The 24,267-nt window shown below is 43.5% G+C and overlaps 1 protein-coding gene across 1 annotated transcript in view; it reads left to right on the forward strand.

The window, feature by feature from the left end:
- The window catches only part of SLIT1 (slit guidance ligand 1), a 789,534-nt gene that overhangs the window by 29,813 nt on the left and 735,454 nt on the right, over positions 1 to 24,267 (forward strand). The gene's annotated exons all lie outside the window — the stretch shown is intronic.

A 24,267-nucleotide genomic window follows, 5' to 3' on the forward strand; every position in this document is an offset into this window, starting at 1 on the left:
TTCATATGCTGTAGAGGGCAGGTTTTGCTTTTTAAGCAGAGCAATTTGAGCACGTTTTTTTCTGTGTGCTCTTATGGAGACTCTTATCTGCGAAGCCCATCAACATGTGAGTGATCCCACCAGATCCTAGATGTCAAAGCTAAAATAATGTGGATTAATATTACTTACAACTGTCTCTTGAATAGCATAAGATGGCAAAGACAAAGGCCTGCAGGAAATACCCCTTAATGGCAGCTCTTGAAGGAACCTGAGATAGGTGGTGGTCTCGCGGGGTAATATGCTTTGATCCCCTGTGCCTCCCGCCCTACCTCGAGGCCTTGCAGTTACGGGCTCAGTTTTTGGCAGCGGACCACCTAATGTTGTTTCTTACCACTCTCTCCATCACAGCAGGACCCTCCCTGGTATTTCAACTTATTATGGGATCACTTGAGGCATGTTGTGGCATTTGCTTCATTAGGGTTTTTCATTATTCACTGTTCAAACCACTTTTAGAAAAAAACATACTTTGGAACATTGAACTACAATTGTGCCCATTCCTCTGTGTCTTCACTGTGTGCTTTACTTTCTTTTCATTTCAATATATCTTTCAGTGTGTGCCTAATTTGAAAACCTGTGTTTGTATGAAATATTTTCTTACATAAACTATATGGAAATGTAATCAGTCACTAACTACATAATTAAAAGCTTAGTTCAGGAGACTTGTTACATAGCTTTCCTAACAATAAAATCACCACATGTAATTCTTTCAGTCTGTCTGTGCATGAAAAATAATATAATGTGTGGCTGAGTTTCCTTTGAACGTGACGGAAGGCAGTGGATCCCAAAATAGTATTTTGAAAGATAAAAATAATGAATTTTGTAATTTTCTGGGAAAAGCAATTTGCAAATGTTATAATCTGTGGATGCTGAATGTACACATGGACTCTATGAAAAAATGCAATTTCAACATTTTGACAAAATGATATGTGAGATAAATTATTCAGATTCACTATGCCACCACACAAATACTTGTGTTATTTTTCTTTGAGCGTGCTCTGCACTCTCATATTACCTCTGGATATAAGAAGTGTACAGAGCATTCGTGATTTAACAAGATTTGTCTTAAAGCTAAGCTTCAATTGTGAAGGATATTTACCACAAGAAAACTTTAGAAAAATAAAGGCAACCCTGCATTTTACCTTCTAGAGTCATAGACTCTATAGGAAAGTCTGAGGGGTGGTTCATTAAATATTTAAATACTCCAAGGTCTTCCACGATAGAATTCATTTCTGCTGTTCGATGTATCAAAAATTGTGCATCAATAGAAACACTGGATGCCGCTTAAATATGCCAGAATTTCGAGTAGTATACAACATGTACTTGCGTAATTGATTCATACCAAATTTTGGCTCCATACCCATCTCATTTGCTGCCTAACACACAGCACAAAAGCGTGGACAAGAGAAGGGCCTCAGTTAAGGGGGACTGAATCGATTTTGTCCACTGAGGAATATAGGCTTCTGTCCCTGGAGCACAGTCAGAGGAGGGTGTGTGCCCCACATAAGTTGCCTCTAGCCATCCTTCTCCCCAAAGGTCATTTATAGGACAATTGTCACTCTTTACCCTCTCTTTACCGTGGCTGTAGTGTAAATTGGATCACATAGACCACTCCGGGTGGACTCATAAACAGTGGTGGCCGCAACATAATGGGGGCAGCGGGCAGGAGGGTGTGGTGGTGGTGGAGAAGGGATTTTGGGTAAACAAAAGAAAATACATTTTTAAAAAAAGCAATTACCTGCAGGCCAGCTGCTGCCTCACAGTCCTCTTCGCTCGCTTCCAGGGGCAGGAACCAGGACCAGGAAGCACCCCGGTTTCCAGACTCGCCTAGCCAATCACAACGCTGCTGAGCAGCGGTGTGATTGGTCTGAGCACAGTGGTTCGGCACTCAGAGAGGGACTGAGGACTTGGGCATGTTCTTCACCCAGGCTGTGGTACAGCCTGGGTGAAGAACATGCAAAATGCGAAGGACTGTTTGGCCAGCCCGGGAGTAGCGGCTGGTCTCGCGGCACAGTGGCAGGGAAGGGACTGACAGACGACAAAATAAACCACAACAAAAAGAAAATTACTTACATGCTCCTCGCCGATTGCCGCTCTGCCGCTCTTCTCCTTCCTCCTGTGTATGTGCTGAGGCTCCCAGACTCCTCATGGCCAATCCCACTGCTTCTCTCATGCTGGCCAGCATGAGAGAAGTGCTGGGATTGGCCTGAGCGTGCTTGTTTTCTGCTCCAAAGGGGACTTGGAGCCTACGCTGTTTTTCTCTCCACCCGACAATGCAGCTCGGGTTGGAGAGTTGTCAAAGCGCATGACAGTTTGGTCGTCCTAAGATTGCCCGCCAAATCGCCTTGCACACTGACAGCAGTGCTGCCAACCACTCCCCTTCGTCGTCTGTCAATGGCATGGCCCCACCTCCAAAGACTCGGATCCGTCAAGAGGTAAAATAAAATAATAATAATACTGTTTTATTATCATTTTATTTTTCCTTTCCCTCAGCTGGCCAGCAGGGGGGACGACGCTCCTCCGCCATAACGGATGAGACGCCGCTGTGTGTGAGGGAACCAGGTGAACCGTGGAAATGGTGAGAGATGGCTGGAGAGGGTAACAATCGATATAAGGTCCATGCTGCCTGCAATGACAGGAGGCGAGGCGAGGGCATTGCAGTAGTAGCCAGAGCCTTGCTTTCTGTGCATCTTTCAAGGTCAAACAGAATTTAAAACCAAAGAGTTTGAACTGATCTATTTGCCCTAAGTGCATAAGTACATAACAATATTCCTCACTGAACGTTACCTAAGAGATTTCCAACCACTGGGTAGCACCCTTATGCGGAGGGAATAGCTCGCAATAATAGGCAGACCTCATTCTACCGTCTCCATTGCAACAAATGCTGACACTGTCCTGGCAAGCAACCCACCACTTCAGACATGGACTGGTGATTCCTTCAGCCCTTAGATCAACAAGTAAGAACTAGGCATCTTATGCAGGTTTTAAGTTTGGGGGGGGGGGGACTGGTGAGCAATGTTGCTGACTTATAACCAAAACAACAGATCAGATGGCAGTAGCAGGCCCACTATTAACAACATCTTTTTCTTGGAAGTCACAGACAGTAAGCAAGGATAAGTGAATCCTTCTATAGAATAGCCCCAGCAGTGACGAGCTAGTGCTGCCCACCCTGTCACATGTCACCTGACAGATGCTAAAAAACAGATCCATCTCCAGTTCAATTCAATCTTTACTCGGTCTAAAAGAGGTGATCATGAAAGATACAGGGCAAGCACAATAAAACATGTAAATAACATTCTCTAAAAGAAGGCCAAGAAAATTCATAGACATGAAAGCTTGCCAAAAACACTCTAAAAACCTGACTAAAACACAATTGCAAATCAAATATACCAATCAGGTACAGATGTGCAAGAAGCAAATGGGTAAAAACAGTCATAGATAAATACAGCAACATACCTTAGATTAATTGAGAATCCAGTACTATGTTTTAAAGGGGTGCTCAGCAAAAAGGTGTCAAACAGACAGTGAATTTTATTTTCGTATGACTGATTTAAAAAAATACCCCACATGAAAACAAACTAAGGGGTTAAGCAGCTGATGCAGGAAATACAGGGCAGGGCTATACTGTGCGAAACCATACAACTTAAGAATTAGTTTAAAAAACGTTTACTAAATGGTTCATAATAATTGCAAAATAGGCATAAGTGCTCCAGGGTGTGGACTGAGGATTCATCACAAGGGCACACAAGGATAGAAGCATTGTTAGACTGACCTAGAAAGCAAAGTAAGGATCTAATAGTTTCAAGCCAAAACCTGGCCCATGAGAGCCCTTTCCCAGGGGCTAGAGAGCCATGACAGATAAGGTTCAATGTGTGGTGGAGTTTGAACTAGGACATAATCCCAGAGCAGCGCTTTCTTTAACTTCTCTTGTTCTCTAGTTATGATCATATGTTTGGCAAATTACGATTTAACTCTAGGGATATCCGCTTTGGTCAGGGAGAGGGGGGAAAAGAATCATTCATTCCAACCAATGTTTTTGGCAACAAATTGCACATATTTTAACCATGGGATGTAACACCCTTCTCACAGCTCAAACAGTCTAAAATGATCTCCCAGTTCAGAGCACTATGTTTATTAGAACAAACAGAGATCCAGAGTGTTAGTGGGGCAACATTAATAGAGTTGGATACATAGTCCAACCCTAGCTCCTCATGTAAAAAATAATGCGGTGTCGAAAAAGGAAGGCCACGTACGCGCCAACAAAATCTATTCTTCTCCACCTGGACCATGGTGCTGTCCCAGTAACCCCAAATGCCAGAGCCGTACAATAGAATGGGTAAGCACTTGTGGTGATACACCTCCAAGGCTGGCTTTTTGGGCTTATTGCCTATTCCTTGTGCAACATCAAATAACGTCCTCACAGAGTGGTTAAAGCATGAGCAGCTGTTTGCTATATCAGAGGCCCATGAGCTTTTGGTATCAAACAGGATGCCAAGGTAGGGAAAGTTGTTAGCCTCCTCTATATGCTTACCCTTAACCCAGATTGAGCTCGTTGTAATGACGTTCCTACTAAAGGACATGTATTTGGTTTTGGAAATATTTAAGTCCAGATCCAAATTGTCCATAATAACAACAAAATTGTTGATTAATGCCCTCAAGCCGTTAGGGGTACATGATGTCAAGACTGCATCGTCCACATAAAGCAGGGCCCGTACTGGAACACACTTGACCTTGGGAGCATCCTTCCCAGCAGTCTGTAAGGTGGCATTCAATCCACTGATATATAAAAGGAACAGGATGGGTACAAGAACACAGCCTTGGCGAACACCGCGCTGAAGGCTAAAAGTGTTGGTACACTTCCCACCCTCCCCATACCTTACGGAGGCATTTACACTACAGTGTAAGGCATGCAAAAATTCAACCAACGCCTCATCTAGCACAAGTTCTAGTAAGATTGACCACAATTTACTTTGGTTAACTCTATTAGAGGTGCTGCTGCTGAGGTCCATGAAGGAGAGAAGCAGCGTGCCCCCTTGACTTTTGTGTATTTGTTGATGATAAGGTACAGTTGATGCATTGCTCCATTGCTCCTAGTCCCGCTCTAAAACCGTATTGCACGGGAGAGAACACTTGACTACAATCTGTCCTGTTCTCAATCCAGTTAAGAACAATGCGCTCAATCATTTTAACCATGGGGTCCAAATAAGATATAAGTCGGTAGCAACGAAGGTCTTGTCAGCAGACCTTTTTATAAACAGGAATTATCATGCTGTGTGCCATGAATTCGGAAGTCCACTGGTGACTGCTGAATTGACCTCATTTGTGATGACAGGAGTCCAAAATTCCAGATGCTTCTTACAGAGATCCATCGGGCCCTTCGGGACCAGGTGCCTTCCTAGAAGGGCTTGCACAGATTGCCTCATACACCTCCATCTGATCAAACCTAATATAACAATAGGTGGCTCATCGTGATCACAAAAACCTTTGGTGGGCAGTGAATGGATGGTTTTAATATGCTTAATCCAGCATTCGGCACTAATGTTAGTCCCAGTCCCATCTGTCAAGGTCTAAGGGGATTTGAAGCGGTTAACGATTTTCCAAACCCCGAGTATCCCTAGTGTTAAGGGTTGAAACTAAGCTGTCCCACATTTCCTCTTTAATCGCTCTTTTCCTAGCCTTTTTTATAATTGGCACGACACTCTGCCAAGCGGGTCACATCCCTGGGAGTTGCTTTGATAGCAGCGTGCAGCCTTTTGTTGGCTTCCCTGCATTCATCATTAAACCAGATCTGGCGAGTATTGGACTAGTTAAGGAGCTTTTTCTACTATGGTTCAGAGAGCCAAAGGCAATTATCACAGAATGCCTTGAACAGTCCAGAGACAAAAGAGACTTCACGAAGAGTAAGAAGTTAGATTTGATCACCATAGTACATCATTTAGAATAATCAATATCTCGCCACCTAATCCTGGATCCCTGGTCATGAGTTGAAATGCCCGTGGCTCTGCTATGGGTGGGAGGGGGTTGGCAGTCAGGGGCTGTACAAGAGTGAGCTCAAGGGGTTATGATTGCTAAAAGCACTGGTGATCACAGAAATATAGAATACATAAGACTACTAATTGCGGGCATGGCGAAAATGTAATCAATGATGGTTCCCGAGCCAATAAAGGTGGGGATGCCGGAGTCTGGTGGACCCAGCAATTCCAGTACATCCACCAATCCCATTTCCAAGACTAGGTTATAAAGTGTTACTTCCCTGGCTTTGGTACCCCCTGTGATGAAATCATACTGGATAATTTGAAAGGACTGGTTCACAGTGTTGTTGGACCCCAATTTTGCATTTAAATCACACCCAATTATAATGTTAAAACTATTGTCCAGAGAGAGATATCTGCTTTCTAGACAGTGCCCAACAGAGTACAAATCCTCAATACTTCAAGTGCTACCAGAGGGGCCAACTGTGTTGTAAAAAATTACTAGCCACTAATTTAAATTGCTAGGATGTATCAGCCAGAGAATCTGGATCCCAGCATGTCTTACTGGCACAGTAAAACTTTAGAGCTGCATGTGTTGCGAACAAACATCATCAAACCCCCACAGGCCCTCTGGTAGCCGGGACACAAAAACTCAAGTAGCCATCCCATGTTAATTCGTTAGCCTGGGCAGAGCTTGCGGAGTTCTGCTATGCGGACCTCCGCAAAGTGCTGAAAAAACTCCACCACGCACCATGGAGTTCCACGAGCAGAGGAGTGTAGTAAGTCATTCTGATGTTTAGCCCCGGGTGTTTGTCCTGCACTGTAAAATCAGCATAAATGGCACCACATGCAGCACAATAGGGCGCGGCTTCTTTCTGCTGCTCTAGTAGATGTTGTACTCGCCAAGAGGTGGTCTAGCGTATGATTTTTCTCGCTCATGCTCACCAACTTAACGTTTGCAAGCCATGTGAGAGGGAAAACTCTGCTCCTCACCAATTCACTGAGTTTTTCGGAACGTCACGCGGAGTGGTCAATACTGCGCCGGCGGAATGGAATTCGTCGCCCCACCCCTAATTAATGGCTCCCTACACCAGGTTTCTTGAAACAAAATCAATTCACATTTTTTAACGTAATTGAGCCAGTGTTAGATAAGGATTAGCATTGCTGGTAGTGTTCCAAGGAGGGGTAACACTACTCTGTGGGATGGTGCTACCCCCTTCCTAAACAGAAAAAGTTGTCCACCGTCATGATTCCGGTTCAGATTCCCAGGGAACAAAAAGTGTCAGTCCAGCTCATTGGACATTGAAGCAAAGCAATTATTATAAGGGACGGGGCAGTCACTAGGATAGCTGAGACCTTGTGGGCCTGGAATCAAAGGCTGGTTGTGAGCTGTTAGGAAATGTCTATAGAAGAAACCTAGAGGTAAGAAGCTAATACCACTGGCCACAGCCGAAGTCTGGCTGAATCAATTCAAAATATTTCCGGCAATCGGCGGGTACCTAAAGTTGATGATGACACAGTCCTCCTGTAGGGATTTTGTTTTTAGAGCCGACCTCCTGGGCCACTCGTCGGACCATCAATATGTTCTTAAAATGTTGGATTTACTTGAATTGTTGGAAATCCAGTGGCACACTTTATTTTTGAGCTGGTCAGTAGATTCCGAGCTGGGGTCTGACAGAGGTGGGACATTAGCCAAGAAAACAACATAAGGACAACAGGCTGGAGGGAGTTCAATCAGTGGCAAGGTGAATGGTGAGCATAGCTGATGCAGTGGCAGGAGGAGGGATGCATGGTCCCAGAGCACTTGGTGAGTGATTTGAAAGGACAGAGACGGCAGACCTCCGGGGATCACTGCCAGCTGAGGGGTAATCAACAAACTCTAATAAGGGATGTGGGATCGGCCTTGGGGTAGGTGAAGGCTTGTTTGCAGTGGCAGCAGCAGGCAGTGACTCAGTAGTGGGGGGGCTTGATGTAACGCTGAAAGAAATTTGATATTACGCCCACCTCTGCATCCAATTTCTCCCTAAGCGGTGCAATACATTCATTTAAGGCAGTTGTAAGTTTAAGAAGAAGGGAGCCCAAGCAGAATTAGTAAATGCACCGTGGGTGTCCGGAAAGCCAAACAAATAATAATTTGCTTCATTGGCTCTTGATACTGTACACCTGGACTTACACTTACACTTGACCGCCGGGGAGCGTAAAAGCAAAGGTAGAGCAGGCGGATCCAACCAGGACCATGGAGCAGAGGCGTTGGGCAACACCTCCTCCCCAGGTAGGGATGTAGCGGGCCCCTCCAAATCCACACACCCAGCATCTGCTGATATGAGGGTGGTAGCTGAGCCTGCAAGGTCAAGAATCAAGTGTCTTTCAGCCAAGTCTATTTCTTTAGAGATGATGCCCACAACTCTGGCCAGGAAAGTTTCAATAGTTGTATGGCTAGGGTCTAAAGAGGGTTTTTGGAGTTCAAAACCTTCCTTTTCCCCATGTCGTCAGAGCAGACTAAAAGTCTAAACAGTACAAAATTATAGACAGGAAGCAGTTAGTCGTGCAAGTCGGCAAACCAGATAAATTCGGGAGACTTCAGGGGGTTATCCCGAGCATCACATTGCTGGGTCAAGAGACAGGGCCCCATCTGGTCTTGTCCGGCCATGGACAGGTACACGCGGGCCCAGTCTTGGGCCCGTCTTGAGTCTTGAGCCTATCTTGGCCCAGTCTTGGCCCGGGAACTCGCCCTGGGGCATCCCTTGCTGAGGGACACAGGTAATCCCTGTGAAGCGCCGGCTTGGTGTGCTTCAGAAAGGGCATGCAGGTGGGCGTGGCGGCTCCCTGCCACAATGGTTTCTGGAGCCTGTAGTCTCTCCCACCTTCAGTTGTGGATTACTTTATTATTAATCCCCGAAAGTGTCCATCAAAGTCAAAGACCACAAATAAGGCCCTCATTCCGAGCGTCCCGTATTATTGTGTGGTAAACTCAGTAAATATCAATAGAGTGCAGTGCAAAATTTACAGGGAGAAATAGTTCCTTGTCGTTTTGAGATTTGTAACTCAGAATGAGGGATAATGCTCAGGGGTGGGCGGAATGTGCGTAGTCGCGCTACGCAAAGCTCCACGAAACGGTAAAAATCTCCACGAGCACGTAGAGTTCTGCAAACACGCGGAATTGCTTGTTCCGCCCGTTCGCAATGGTTTTTTCCTGTTCGCGAATGCTGTTTGCGTGCTCGGGGGGAAATATCTCGCGAACACGCATTTGGAAAGTGTAAAAAAACAAAAATTCCACGAAGCCGCGGATTGCGGAATTGTTGGCAATTCCGCGTTCTCTGCGGAACGCGAAATTACCCAAATTCTGCAAATTCCACGAGCAGAACGGAATTTACCACCCAGGCCTATTGCTGCATGATCATGTGACAGAAACATGTTACTCTCAGCAAAAACATAATTAATGGACAGATGTCAGGATTTTCCCCTTAAAGAAGCGCAAAACAGCCTTGAGAAGGCATCATGCATGCACACAATATTGCCCCCATTATTCTCACAAAATTCTGCTTCCATTGCCAAGTTTGAAAATAAGGTTACGCTGTTTGAAAAATGTGCAAGGCACAACACAGAGCACTCTGACTTCAGGGCCTACTGGAGCCATGAAGGTTTTCAAGCATATAAAATGTCACAGGAAGCTTCAAGCTAACACAAAACAACATTCATACATGATTAAATGGTTGAGGCATTCAGGATTTCAAAAGTGATTGCTAACCGAGATCTTATAAAAGAGTATGTAAATGTGATACAGACAAATCTTGATTTTGTTTTCATAGGGCTTAAGGTTTTTGGTGAGTGCAAACGCCCAGCGTAACATAGAGAGTTAAAGTGCCAAGTGTATATTTATGGAACACATATCAAACTGAGATTTCTCTGTTTACGTTAATACATTTATTTATTGGGGTTGTATTAGTCCATCGCCAATGTCAGAGCATTCTAAAGTACCATGGCTGTTCTGTTGGAATACCAAAATGTATTTAACTCCATAGTCCACATCTAACGTCATTTACGAGTTTTTTTTTAGGACTTTTCCCCGTAATGTGTGTGCCTCGTTTTTAGAGGGGACCATTGGCTGTCTATGGCGGCCATGGATGTTTGGCTGGCTGCTAAGGTGGTCTCACTCTGGACAGAGAGGGTGCTGGGCCACTGAGTACTCTGTGTTGCAAGCACAAGGGTCTTCATTCCTTCCTTGATAGCCAGTGTAGGGCTTTTCTGGCTACATTGATGTGGTCAGAGTTTCACATGCTGAAGATTAGTTGTAAAGCAATGTTTTGGCCTCTGGAGTTTTACTACAATTTTTATGGGAAATGTAATAGAGATGCTGTTGCATTATTGAAAGTACATCATTATCACCGCATGGACCCAATCAACCTCAGCTGTGAGAGACAACCATACAGGATTAGCAGAAAATGAAAGACTTGCTTCACAGCAGGAATGACCTGTGACATCATTGATAAAGGTACATCTATTGCAGTGACTGCAGGGGCAATCCTGATGCTAGGAGTGTCAGGAATCACGGGAACTTCCAATGCTATTTAGTTGAAAATATGTTTTAGACACAGCTTCAGTCTGCAGAATCTGGGCCAATTTTCAATCCAACTTTATTCCAAGGTTGTGCACCGCCCCGAATGTATTGGGCTTGTTGTAAAGTGTAAGCCTTTCTCATTTCAAACATTTATATTAGAATTGTGTGTATAACAAAAGTATGTGAGTAGACACGGGTTCGGGTACGACAGAAAGAAAATAGCATGTATAGGAACCAAAATTGGATGTGCATAAATCTACAGCGGTGTATTGCATAAAATACTCTAAAAGAAATCCCATTTTAAAATTATACGAGAAACAAAGAAAAGAAAAGAAAGAGAAAGAAAGAGTAGAGAAAGGAGAATTATTAGCGGCAGGGGGAGACAAGGGAGAGATAAGAAGAGAGAGCATACGGAAAAGTAGAGTAGGGAGAGAGGCAGGGAGGCATCTAAGGTAGTTCCTCTAGGTATTTGATGGGTGAGCACTTCTTAACATGAAGTGGCAATGAAAGGGAAGTGAACTTAGCGTAAAGAAAAAAATGGTAGGAAAAGTCAGAATTGTAGAGGTTTTAGGATGGATATATAATTGTCGAGTCTCCACCATATTTTAAAGTGTAATATAAACTATGTAAATTGTAGGTCTGAATGTGAGGGGGCCAATGTTGTTTATTGCTCTAAAAATCACAACCTCTGTCTTATTGCCATTTACTTTCAGGGAGTTTGCTTGCATTCCTCCATACATGGCAGAGATGCTAGGATACACAATTCATTTGTAGCAGACAAAAAAAAGATGCAAAAAGAGGTCAGGTCTGGCAGGGTACTGTGAAGAATATATGGACTAAATTGTGAACTTTTGGGGTCAGGCAGATATGAAAGATGAGAATCATTAGAGAGCCAAACCAGCCAGCGCTGATTTGGCCACACAGGAGAGTAAACTGACATGAATGATGGTGCAAAATGCTGCTGACAGGCCTAAGAGGATCAGGGCACTAACACTGTGCACTTCAGCAGCCTGATACAGTTGCTCCACAGTTGATCCAGTCAAGCAACAAAAACACTTCTTTATCCCGCCAGGCCAAACAGCAAAAAGCTGGAATTGTTGCCACAAGTCCACAAGCCGTCTACAGGCTGTAAATGATGGCTCCGTGAACTAATGCATCCACTGGAGGGATCTGTATCACATTTTGAATCCCAGCAGGCATCCTGAGTCTGATAAAACGAGTGCTATTGAGCTGCATAATGATAAACATGTATTGCATAGTACACAACGATCCCTGGGTGATGGTGCACTTTGCAAGTATACGTTATATATTAGACCTAATGTAGGATTAAAGCTCTGTGCCAGGAATAACCCTGGCTGCTTGGTTGAGTAAGATAGGTAAAAAATCATAATGAAACATGCAGTATCATTGGGGTCCAGAGATAGTTTTGTGGAATTGGTCATCACAGCTCTCTTCAGCTGATTTTAAGCCTTAATTAAGGCATAAAGATTTGGGCTATTGCCTCAGGAGTCTAATTCAAAAATACTTAGATGGGGAAAGCGGAGTTGCAATAATTGCTTAGTGAGAAGTTTTGTTGATGCTACTGAAGAGCTTTTGATGGAGGGCATTGAACATAATGGAGAAATGTATTTAAAGTATCATTTCTTGTCCCCTGATGTCGAGTCTTTGTAAACTTGCTAAAAAAACAGTGGGAACAGTTATTAAAACACACTACTTCTCAGTAGATCGTGCGTGTTTTTCTTTTCCTTTAGATCTTCTGAGAAGGGCAGGTATTTTGATATGTCTTCCTGACCATTTTTTTGAAGGCCGGAAGGAAGTCTAATTTCAAATGAATCCATCCTTGAAAGTGACTAGGGCCATCTGCAGCTAGGTTCGATGCAAAAGCATGCATTGAATAGAGAACATATTTGGCGAGGTGAACTGAGCCCAGGTGTCATACACTGGCAGCACAGATAAACAACACAATGTTCTGTATGTATCTCAAGTGGAACCGCTATTTGATCGGATCAAATAAGCTGCAAAGGTTTAAGAGCTCTACGGTTACTCCAACAACCTTCTATTTTAAAGTTCTGCACACTGCAAAAAGGTCTCAAACAACTCTGTTTAGTTCTTTTTGCTCTTGTGAGTGTCTTCAGGGGTCTGCATATAAGGGGCATATTATCAAGCACGGCGTTAAAATTATCGCCGCTTTAGTGGCAGAAAACTGCCGCTAAAGCGGCGATAATGGGCTTGATAATATGCCGCAGAGAATTCCAATAGAAGCCCATGTTGACACCAGAACATGGGCTTCTATGGGAATTCTCAAGGGCATATTATCAAGCCCATTATTGCCGCTTTAGCGGCAGTTTTCTGCCACTAAAGCGGCGATAATTTTAACGCCGTTTCTTGATAATATGCTCCTAAATTGTTAAATACTAAGGGGCAGATTTACAAGCCCCTTGCACCACTTTTGCGTCACTTTTAAAATGGGAAAAGTGACGCAAAGGTGGCGCAAGGGGCTTGTAAATGTGCCCCTAAATTGTTAAAGTTCACGAGTCTCTTTGGTGATTTCAAGCAATGTTTCTCATCCGATTCATTTTAAAGTTTTTGATAGTTTAGTGCCATGACGTTCAACCTGTTTGTGTTATTGGCAAGTATTCCACAAGATCATTCTGGTAATACCTTTATGTGCACTGCAGATGCTTCGCTCAACTTTGGGAGGGCGCTCCTCCTTGGGTGTATTTCTTTGAATTTGGAACTCTCTCATGGCATTCATTGGGGTCATTCCAGTTTTCACATTTTCCTTGATAGGGTGGATATCTCACACGTTTTTGGATTGGCCCCACTATCCACTTTCATAAATTATTTATTCAATGTCCACACAGATTTTAATACCCTCTAACATGTGAGGAACACAACTGGAGTCAAACTTTTGAAGTTCTTTATGCATTCCAGTATCCCTCCATTGCTCTGAATGGACATTAGATAATACAATATGTTGCAACCAATATTATGGCAAAACGCACATTGGCATCTAGTCTGGATATGGAAGGGCACAAAGTAATGGTGGAAATGCAGGCCCGGTTGGTCAGGCCCCTTAGGGGACAATAAGATTGCAGTTAAGGTCCGCATATTAAAGATTGCGCCACAGTCACCTTGAATAAGATGTTTTGAGCATTTTGTGACTGAAAACAATATGTTTCATCAGTTATCATCATATCACTAAGTGATAAGGTTAACAGGGAAATGGCAGGAAACATTATTCGTTACACAGGAGAAGAACATGCTTTTGCCAAGACCCTTACACAGGAGAAGAACATGCTTTTGCCAAGACCCTTACACAGGAGAAGAACATGCTTGTGCCAAGACCCTTACACAGGAGAAGAACATGCTTTTGCCAAGACCCTTACACAGGAGAAGAACATGCTTTTGCCAAGACCCTGCCATGTCTTTGCTGTATCAACCAAGAGAACATAACATAAGAGGAATGGACTAAATAATACAAGTATGTGAACGATGCATTGATATTGTACTCTGGTCTGCTGCAGTCTTTACCACAACCTATGCAGGTTGATACCGACAGGATTCATGGGTTAATGACGAACCAGCAGAAGCATTGGTTATTCATGGCACAAAGAACAATGTTACCAATACTCAACAAAGTGAAAGAGTTAAACATTTAGGGGCAATCGGCACCCAGCAGATCTTCTGATTGTTATGATTTTTCTCGAAAACTTGATCCCAAAATTATAAAGTACAGCAGTGATAATGGTACTGTTTGTTACCCTAGATGTCTTTTACCACCTGCTGTCTTTGTTTACCAATCTGATGCATCAACTAACATTTAATTATCTGGTGGAGCGTCGTCAGCTGTTACAAAGTCACATTTATGTCATTTGGTTTCTTGCTTGAGTTGCGACGTTAGACTATTTATTTTAGTAAGTGTGTTAATTCTTCATAAGGTGCATAAGGGGCGCTGGACAAGGACGGATGTGATAATTCACTATCATGCTATTTCCTTGTCTGACAGTACTGTCTAGTGAAGGATGGAATCTAAGACAATAATCTCTAAAACAGGAGAAAATATAAGTCAATTTCATTTGGTTGTGTCTCATGACATGGTTGTAATTAAATACAGGGCACACATACAACGTGTTTCATCGGTTCCTTTAGCTCCATGCACCTCATAGAGCATGTGTTTGCTCCAATGCTTCGAGTGGCATTAGAGACTTGCAAGCAAATTAAAGAAGAGCGTGAGAAATATGTAAAATTTGAAAAATTAGTTATGAGCACAAATATGAGAATATGAATCGGGGGACATTATCAATATTGTTGGCGAATATAAAGCTATGAATCGTATCAATTTGCATTGAGTCCTCACTCTAAGGCAGGAAAGGGAAAATAAATTGTTGGCATCAACTGAGCTGCCCAAGGGAGGGAAAACACTTGTACTGACACACATGCTACACCGAGTATTAATTATAAGGCATTTCATTGGTGATTAGGTGCAAGACTCGACCCACCCCCCGCCCCCCCCGACCCCAACAACTACTCCACATTCACAAGAATAACTCTATGCCAATAGCCCACAGCTAGAACTAGGCACATGAAGATGGAAGCTGAACACACATGTCCACTAAGAAAGTTCTGACAATTTGAACGAGAGAAACAAAATGAACTAAGTGGGATAGGTTTCTCTTGGGGCCAGCCATTACCATTAAACTAGACTTAGAGACACACAAAGCAAAGCCCGATTGAACCCGATTGCCAAAATACGTAATTCCCCAGGGAGCCCCCTCCATCTTGGACCAACGCAGCAGCAGGCTGCATCATCACACAGACAAACTCCAAGCAGGGCCAAAAGGTTGTTAAAGATGGTGGTCATTGTGCCATATTAAACAGTATAGCATCATGGCACAGCGTCCATTTCATTAAGCTATGCTGTCACCGTCCAGAAAGACATCCTTTGTCTTCATTGGCAGAGTCATGTTGCTGACAGAGACTTAAAAGCTAAGAATTTATCATCTCCAGGCTAGTTATTTTCATTACATTGTATCTCTTCTGCTTATGTCGCTGCTGGTCAGCCTGCATTTTCCATCGCTGCTGCTGATGCATTGTAGTTTTTGGAAAAATATTAAAGCCAGCCCTGTTCTCTTCCTCTCAATGTCTTTCTCTTCCCATCAATCCTCTCTCTTTCCTTCTCCTCTCTCATCTTTCTTTCTCTCCCTCTCTCTTTCCTGAAATCTCCACCTGCCTGCTACAATTAAACTGATGGAGAAAGTGATAGAGGAGTCAGCAGCAGCTCTGGGCCTTCAAAATCCGGCACCAAAGGCCCCTGCTCAACCCCCCCCACCCCCGGCCGGGTAATGTCGGGTCGGATAAATGGCCATTCCGGCCCTGATTGCCTCTCTTTCCTCTGGCTGACCTGAAACCACCTTTCTCCACACACATTAATTGAGCATCCTTGGCTGCCAGGCCAAAAACAAGACAGAGAGTAGAGGAAAGAGAATGTGTGTATTCGAATGTGCGCGTGTAAAGCAAACTAAACACACTAACTAGATAGATCTGTCATCCAGGAAAGAAACAAATATAAATTCTTGTAAAGACCCAGATCCTTTCTGGAGCAGAGCTCTGTCTTTACAGGAGTCCAATGCTGCTCTGCAGCAATGTATTTACAGATGGTGCTTGGGACATTTAATATCATGCTGGGGCACAGAACATTCAGAAACCGATGTAATGGGTGTTTGTCTGAAAAAATGGTAATATATTTACTGACAAGTACTTTTTAGAAACTAATTTGAAGAATCTCATGGCAGCACAATGGCCTTTAAACTGTGGGTCTGGCCGCAGTGAAAGATGCAAAGAGATTTCACGGGGATCGAAGATATGGCAGGAGTGAAATATCCAACATGTTTATACCGGTTGTACAAAGCCTTAGCAGCTATTTCCTTTAGGTGGCCCAAACGTTTAGTTTTGTTGAAATAGGCTCAGCAGAAGCAGATTAACAACCGCACAGTTCAAGACAGTGGGTGATGTGTCGTTACTTACCGGTAATCTTCATTACCCCGATTAAGGTCCTCCTCGTCCCAGTCATTATCCCACCTCCCAACAGGAACATAACACGCTAGTTTGTTCTTCATTTTTATATTAGCCCTTCCCACCCGCTTCCATGCCTGCCAGTAACAAGACCAGACACAAAAATAGAGGGAGGGAGGGAGGGGACATGGCTGGGCCAAAGAAGACCTTAATCAGGGTAATGAAGATTATCGGTAAGTAAAACATGTTACCCCCTCATAGGAACCTTCATCGCAGTCATTACCATAGTGAGGACTTCACAAGCCCAGCACAAGAATTAAGCTTGTCACGAAGAAACTCAAGAAATAACTCTTGGTTTTACTAAATCAAGCTGAAGACACAGCTGCCTCCCTAACACCAGCAGAAAAATTATCCCTTGAAGCACGCAGCACATCTAGGCGATAATGCTTGATAAAGTGTGATGTGACTGCCAGGTAGCAGGACTACAAATTCCTGGGATAGAAATCCCTGCAGCCTCAGACCAGGAAGCAGACACAGACCTAGTGGAATGGCCTTGAACCTGAGCCAAGGAGTTAACTCTAAAGACTTATATGACTGACTAACTGCCATGTTGACCCACGGACTGGTAGTGGAGGCTGACACCTTCTTCCACTTAGCCACCCTGCCAAAGGACACAAACAAAACAGGGGAAAGGCAAAACCCAAGAGTGTGCTGCAAATAAATCTGAAGGGCCCAACATACATCCAAAACAGAAGGAACTTGTGCTCCCCTCAGGGTAATCATGAAGAATAACCTCCTGCTGTAAATGGAATTTAGAAGAAACCTTAGGGAGAAAAGCTGGATCCTAACGCAGATTCACCCTATCTGGCAGGAATTGTAAATAGGGATAGGAAACCAGTAAATCCCCCAAATCCCCCAACCTACAGGCAGAAGTGATGGCCAACTAAAAAGCGAACTGAGCAGACTACCACACCAAATCGGCCTCCAATAAAGGCTCAAGAGGGGACAACTGGAGACCCTGAAGCACAGTCGGCAAGTCCCAGGAAGGGGAAACGTCCTTCAAACCGAAGTCGTAATCCCTCTGTGCCTTTACAGTGCCAGCAAAAGACGAAGGCGTCTTTAGCATGCATTTGTTCAGCATGCAGGTTGTTATAACAACTTGCCTTGGGGTAACGCTTTGGTGGAATGGTATTGGATTTAAAGTCCAACAGCTTCCCTACTGTTGCGCACACTGGAGTTGGAATAGTAAATTAACCTATTTCAAAATCCAGCGCCCCCCAAAGGCAAGATGTTATAACGACTTGCGTGCTGAACTAATGCATACTAAAGACACATTCGTTCGAATGATAGTGCTGAGAAGGAACAGCGGGATTCTGGCTTGCAGAATACCATCACAAATTCCCCAGGAAGGAACAATCACTGGAGACACTGGCTGATGGAGCCGAAAACTCTGCAACAACTGGACCACCAAAGCAGCAATACCCTCCAGGGCAACCCCGACCCCCTACAGGCACAGATAGCAACTCATTGAGCAGAAAGAGTAGAGGGGCTAAGATTCTTGAAAAACCCATCCCTCAGGAACTCAAGAATCTTCACCGGCTCCCAGCCATCGGATCGACCCCTTGAGAGATACACCACCTGATAAAAGACCTCCAGTACTTGTAGTAAGACTTAAAAGTTGAATCCCTGTGGGACGTCTGAATATCTTGTGCCACTAGGGAACAACACTAGAGCCAAGCCATCAGTTTCAGGTGCCAGAGACAGGACAAGGATAAGACTGGGAACTGAAGCGGGGACGATATCGCTGTTAACTGAATAAACTGTGAGACACAGAGGTAACCAAAAACGATAAGGCTAAAAAAGTGCAATCAATATCACAGACACCCTCTCCACCAAATCTTTTGAAGCACCCTTGGGTGGAGTGCAATCGGAGGGAAGGCATATGGAAGACCCGAGAGCCAAGGAATCGAAAGAGCATTCACCGCTCATGCCTGAGGGTAACCCTCCTCTGAACAAAACTGAGGAAGGAGGGCGTTGTGCAAAGAGGCAGAGAGGCACTGACAGATGGCACATAACCAAAGAAGGCAGGCTGCGGCTCAAGCTATCTGCATGGAAATTCAACTGACCCTGAATGTAGACCACCCTCAAAGGCCAGAGATGGGATTCCCCCCAGGAGAAAATCAGTGAGGCCAGAAGATTCAGAGGGATGCTCTTGTCCCCCCTGGTGATTCAAGTAACTTGGGCCACCTGATTGTCGGTTCAAGCCAACAGGTTCACTCCCAGCAACCGGTCCTGAAAGAATCGCACCACCTCCCAGATTGCAGCCAACTCCCGTCAATTCGAGGATTGAGCATTGTCCCTCAGAGACCATTGACCCTTGGCTTCCAAGGACTCTTGTGTGACCCCCCAACCCCACAGACGTCATCTGCCATCAACAACAGGGGAGGAGGGAGCTGGAAACTGATCCCCGTCTCCAAGTTGTGAGTGTGCAGCCACCATCCCAACTCCTGAACCAGAACCGGGGTGAGAGGAACCTGAGAGTCGTAAACTGAATGGGAGGGTTCCCAGTGTGACAACAGATAATTGAGGAGAGGCTTCAGGTGAAGACAAGCCCAGGGAACCGCTGCCGGGGTGCAACCCCTGGAACCTCAACCAAGTCCAAGCTGGAGCCGACTGCTGGGACAAGAGGACCAACAGAAGACGTTGCAGTGTCTCTCTGCTAGCCGCAGGAAGAAAAATAGCCCCATCTCAGTGTCAAACAGAGCGCTGATGAACTGCAACCGCTGAACAGGGACCAGCTGTGACTTTGCCACGTTCACTTTGAAGATCAATTGCTGAAACAGGGCAATGGTTGGTGCCACTGCCAGCAGAGCCTTAGGGAGCGAGGAAGAACAGATCAAACAATCATCAAGATAGGGGAAAAACAGAGAACCCTTCAACGCATCCCTGTTTTTGACAAATACAGTAGAGAAAAGAACAGGGAGAGCATAGTCACTCGTTTTTCTGATCTCTATCTCACGACCACATAGTGTCCCCCTTCATTTTTAGGTCTGGCTTGAAAGCTTTAACTGTCTACCAGAACACCTATTATGGCAAAAAGACTTCAGGAATGCAGTTTAGAGAAAGGGGTTGTAGTTCTACCCTTTTCATTGATTTTCGTCTTCATGTGTTTGGGAATGAGCTTACATACAAAGGTGGCCCCATTGCTGTCCACCAATGGTGTATTGTCTATAAACTCCAATGGGGGTGCATTATAACCAACTACCCCTGAAGAAATCAGCCCTGCCATTGTCTTTCTCCCCCCGTGCTCCAACAGCTGCCCTGCTGGTCACTGCTGACACAATACTCGAATACCACTTATAGAGTAACAGTATACAACTATCACTAGCACTCTCATATCACTCACAAACTAGAAGTCACACTCTACATAAAGCACTCACACCCATGATATACTAGTAGTCACACACTACTAACAGCACTCTTACACCCATTGCAGACTAGTAGTCACACACTCCTAGCAACTCCCTCACACCCTAGCTGCAAAGTGTGTAGGCCTTGCTTATAATGGAAAGAGAATCTTTACTGAATGGTGAGTGTCTTTATTTAGTATTGTGGATGAGCCCATGAGTGAATGCAAGAATGGGTCAATGTGTGGGTAAAAAGAGGCAAAGGTGGTAGGATGAGTGACCAAGTGCAATCAAGATGATTCTTTGAGTGCACGGGTGGATGGATAGATGATCACATCGATGAAAGCATTCATGCACTTCAGGCTATGCCTATTGGGTTTGCCAATGTTCATTCACTCTTTCACAGGCCCTGATTCTGCTTGCAATTGTGCATAATGTATAAGGACAAGGATAAGTGCATAATTTGAAGGACATCTAACCTGAGCTTCGATATGGATTCCATAGAGCATATTATCAAGCCCATTATCGCCGTTTTAGCTGCAGTTTTCTGCCGCTAAAGCGGCGATAATTTTATCGCCTGTCTTGATAATATGCCCTCTAGAGCGTGTGGAAAAAGTCTGCTACAGCAAGCTAAATAATACTTTTTGTCTCTTGCTTGAGCTAATGAAGACTCATCAGATTCCATTAACCCAAACAGTGATATTGTAGCTTGGTCACCCGAATACCACCTTCTCTTTGAATGACGTTTCTTTTGTAGAGAGACTGAGTAGGCACACGCAGCCAAGGCATGACACTCGTGAGAAAAGGCAGGTGTTGAGTGACCGTCACGTCATTACGTTGAGACGACTGCTGGAGTTTCAAAGCAGACCCGCTGTACAATTAGCATTTAGGCTCCAACATGTATATACTCACCACAGTCAATAAAAACAGAATGAAGTTAAAAGTTGAGCTCATGTCTGTAAAGACACAGGGGCAGATTTACAAGCCCCTTGAGCCACTTTTGCATCACTTTTAACATGGGAAAAGTGACGCAAAAGTGGCGCAAGGGGCTTGTAAATCTGCCCCACAGTTTTAAACTTAACTGAAATTTCCACTTCATTTCTGTTCTTCAATTTTCCACATGAGTCAAACCCAGATGAAGATTAAATGTTCATTCATGCAAAAGTGAGTTTGCATTTGCAGGCCCAGTGGAAGGGTGGCCTTGCTTTAACCCTCAGAGAAGATAATGTGAACCCCTTATTGCTGAATCCGCTTCATTATCTTTTTTTTTATGTCACCTAAATAGGTTTCAACTGAAGGAACCCCAGCCTCGTACTCCTTCCACTCTGATTTGTTTCTTTCCCCTCGCAGGCCCCTCCCCTTCCTGCCATGCTCTGCCTGTGAAGCGCGGATTTACTTGTGAACAAAGGCGTTGAGGTGGAATGCACCGTTCACGGCTCCTTGGCGCCCTCCAAGTTCACTTTTGTTTTTCTTGGTATTTCTAGCCAAAGCAAGGGTTGTTATAGCATCTCAATCCAAGGGCAGCTTCCTTTGATGTCTCAGAAATCTCCAGCTCTTACGGAGGTGCAGGGCGCCTGACAGCTGCAAATCTTGCGGTCAGAGGACAGGGAAGGGGCGGAGACGCCGCTACGCCTATAAACACAAAACCACTGGAATTAGACGAAGCCTAGAGTTGTGAATGCGAGCGATTTCCATGTCAAGCGGTGGAGAGAAAGGTGTCAGGCTCCAACCTGTGCTGCTTTGTACTATACCTTTGGTTCCGCTAAGATTAAATGTTATTTCCCTACTCAATAGCGTATCAAGATTAAACCAGGACCCACATTACAGCAGTAATGTGTCTGGGCCAAGCAGGAAGCATTAGCCTTGGTTTTATGGGTAAAGGTATCCATTTACAGCCTGGGCTCAAATTTATACTGGTGTCTGTGATGTGGCTAGAACATGTCTATCATGTTGCTTATTGCACCCTCCCATTTGAGGACTACCCACACTAACATGGCGATGCTGTGGGAGTAGGTGCACATATTTTGATGTCTGTTTATTTGATTAATCGGAGCACATGAAAGAAGAAGCTTGGAGGGGAGGAAACTAGAGCTTTTAAATTGTTGCCTTTGGCTTCACAGACCCGTCTTCTAATCCTTGCTGATACATACTACAAAACAATTGAGTTGCTTTCACCAAGTCACCATAATCTCACTTTGCCTCACTTTACCTATATTATAAGTGTGTGTAATGTAAATATCATCTTAGAATGCAGTCTCAAGTTGTCACATTTGCACGTTCTCCTCTTCAAAACACTTGCGTTCTGTAGCGTGATCGCTAAAGTACCACACATCAGTTCTGAATATAGTGCCTTCATTGTTTGGACACAAAAAAGGCTCTCTGTGGGCCCAAATAACAAAGATGTGTGCTTATAAGCTGCATTTACATGATCCCAAAACTGGGCTGCAGACCGAAATTCCATGATCTTCATTTCCGCAATGAAGATCAATTAATGTTTGAGTTTCAGATAGCATTTACTACAATCAACCTGAATGGCTATAAAAAGAAACATCATAAGGACCTGTGCAGCTCTTCTATGACATAATTGTCTTTGATCCCAGAAGTTCCTCTACATATTCCCTTTTTTGCAGAGGTTGACATATTCAAAATCCCAAGTGACCCCCCAAACTCTAAGCGCTTCTTAGAGACACATTCAATGTACCCTAAGGTAAGGGAGAGCCTAAAGTGGTCTCCCCAAACTGTGTTCTCAAGAGTGAAACCTCCTTGTTCCCTTTGCCTAGTTCCTTGTTGGTGACAATTTGTATATATATTTGGAATGAAACAAAACAATGGTTCCTTTGGGGAAACGTTAAAAATCGGCCTTCTTGCAGTTACAGACAGTGACACATTCACACTGCTTCCTGTGCAACAACAGACCGAACTATTGTTTCTGGGCCATTATCAGAACTCTTTGACAAATTATTAACTGTCATGAATTAGTATTTTCTAGGCACTGCATGCCTGATTGTAGGCCTCACCATATTCTGGCCCCCTACATATCTCCCTTACTAGGTTGCTATTCTGATTGGCACCGTTCTAATGATGACCACGGGCTAATCACCTCAGGGGGATGAAACACCAACATGTTTTCGATTGGACCGTCAGGCATACCTTTTGGACTATTATATACTATGAATGCTTTATAGGAGTCAATCTATTCACCAGTGTATTTGACAACCATCTACAATTTGAGTGCATATTACTTTTGCGCTAATTATCACTTGAGCATTGCCCCACTTCATATTCTCTCTTATGTATAGCATCTTATTTGGATGTGCTCAAAAAAAGTTTAAACATATATGTGAAATTAAATATCAATTGAATTCTTGGGAAATATGTCTTACGGTCTTTGGGGGCTAGTTACAAAGGTAACTTACATTTGTTAGTAATTCACATGTGTGTGCTTACTATTGCACCTTGCATTAACTTTAGTACTTTTGGCTAGCCACAAAAACTGAGGGTAAAGTTACTACAAAGTCTAGACTTACACGTCTCACCCCCTGAAAAAGTGGAGGGAGCCACATGTACGTGGGTAAAGTTACTATTGCCAAAAAAGAGCAGTAGTAAGTTTGGCGCCACACATGGCCAATCACTGATGTTAAAGCACCCTGGCATAGAAAATAATGGAAGCAGGGACTTAAAATAGTCCCCCCATAGAGAATAATTTTAAATTAAATTAAGTTAAGTTGAAATAGTTAAAACTATAAATAAATATAATTTAATGTTGATAAAATGTTTTACAAGTTTTAAGATTATATTGCAACATAGTCTAATGACCTTTTTTGGATTTAAAAATAATGTAATATTATTTTTATTAAAATATATTTACATTTGTTTCAATTAATTCATTCTTTACATAACTTTTAATAATTATTTATGCATAGTAAAGAATAATATTTTACTTTAGGTGGGTTTTAGATTTTTATTTAAACATCAGAAAAATAATTTAAATTTAATATATTTAAATTAATTAATTTTAAATGTAATATTAACTTTTTAATATTTCATTATTTGTTTGTTCTATATTTAAAAAGGTATTTCCATTAATTTCCATTAATATTTAACATCAAATATTTGTATTAATTCTTCCCATGTTTAACAAACTTTTAAAATGTTACCTATGTTTTACCATACTGAGATCTCCACCACCTGGTTAGAGATCTACCTAGGGTAAAGTAAAGAGAACTTTTTTTTCTTATACTTAAGGAGATTCTGCAGTAGGGGTGGAGATCTCTCTAAG

Source organism: Triturus cristatus, chromosome 1_2 (genome assembly GCF_964204655.1).
Source record: "Triturus cristatus chromosome 1_2, aTriCri1.1, whole genome shotgun sequence".
Classification (NCBI taxonomy): Eukaryota; Metazoa; Chordata; class Amphibia; order Caudata; family Salamandridae; genus Triturus; species Triturus cristatus.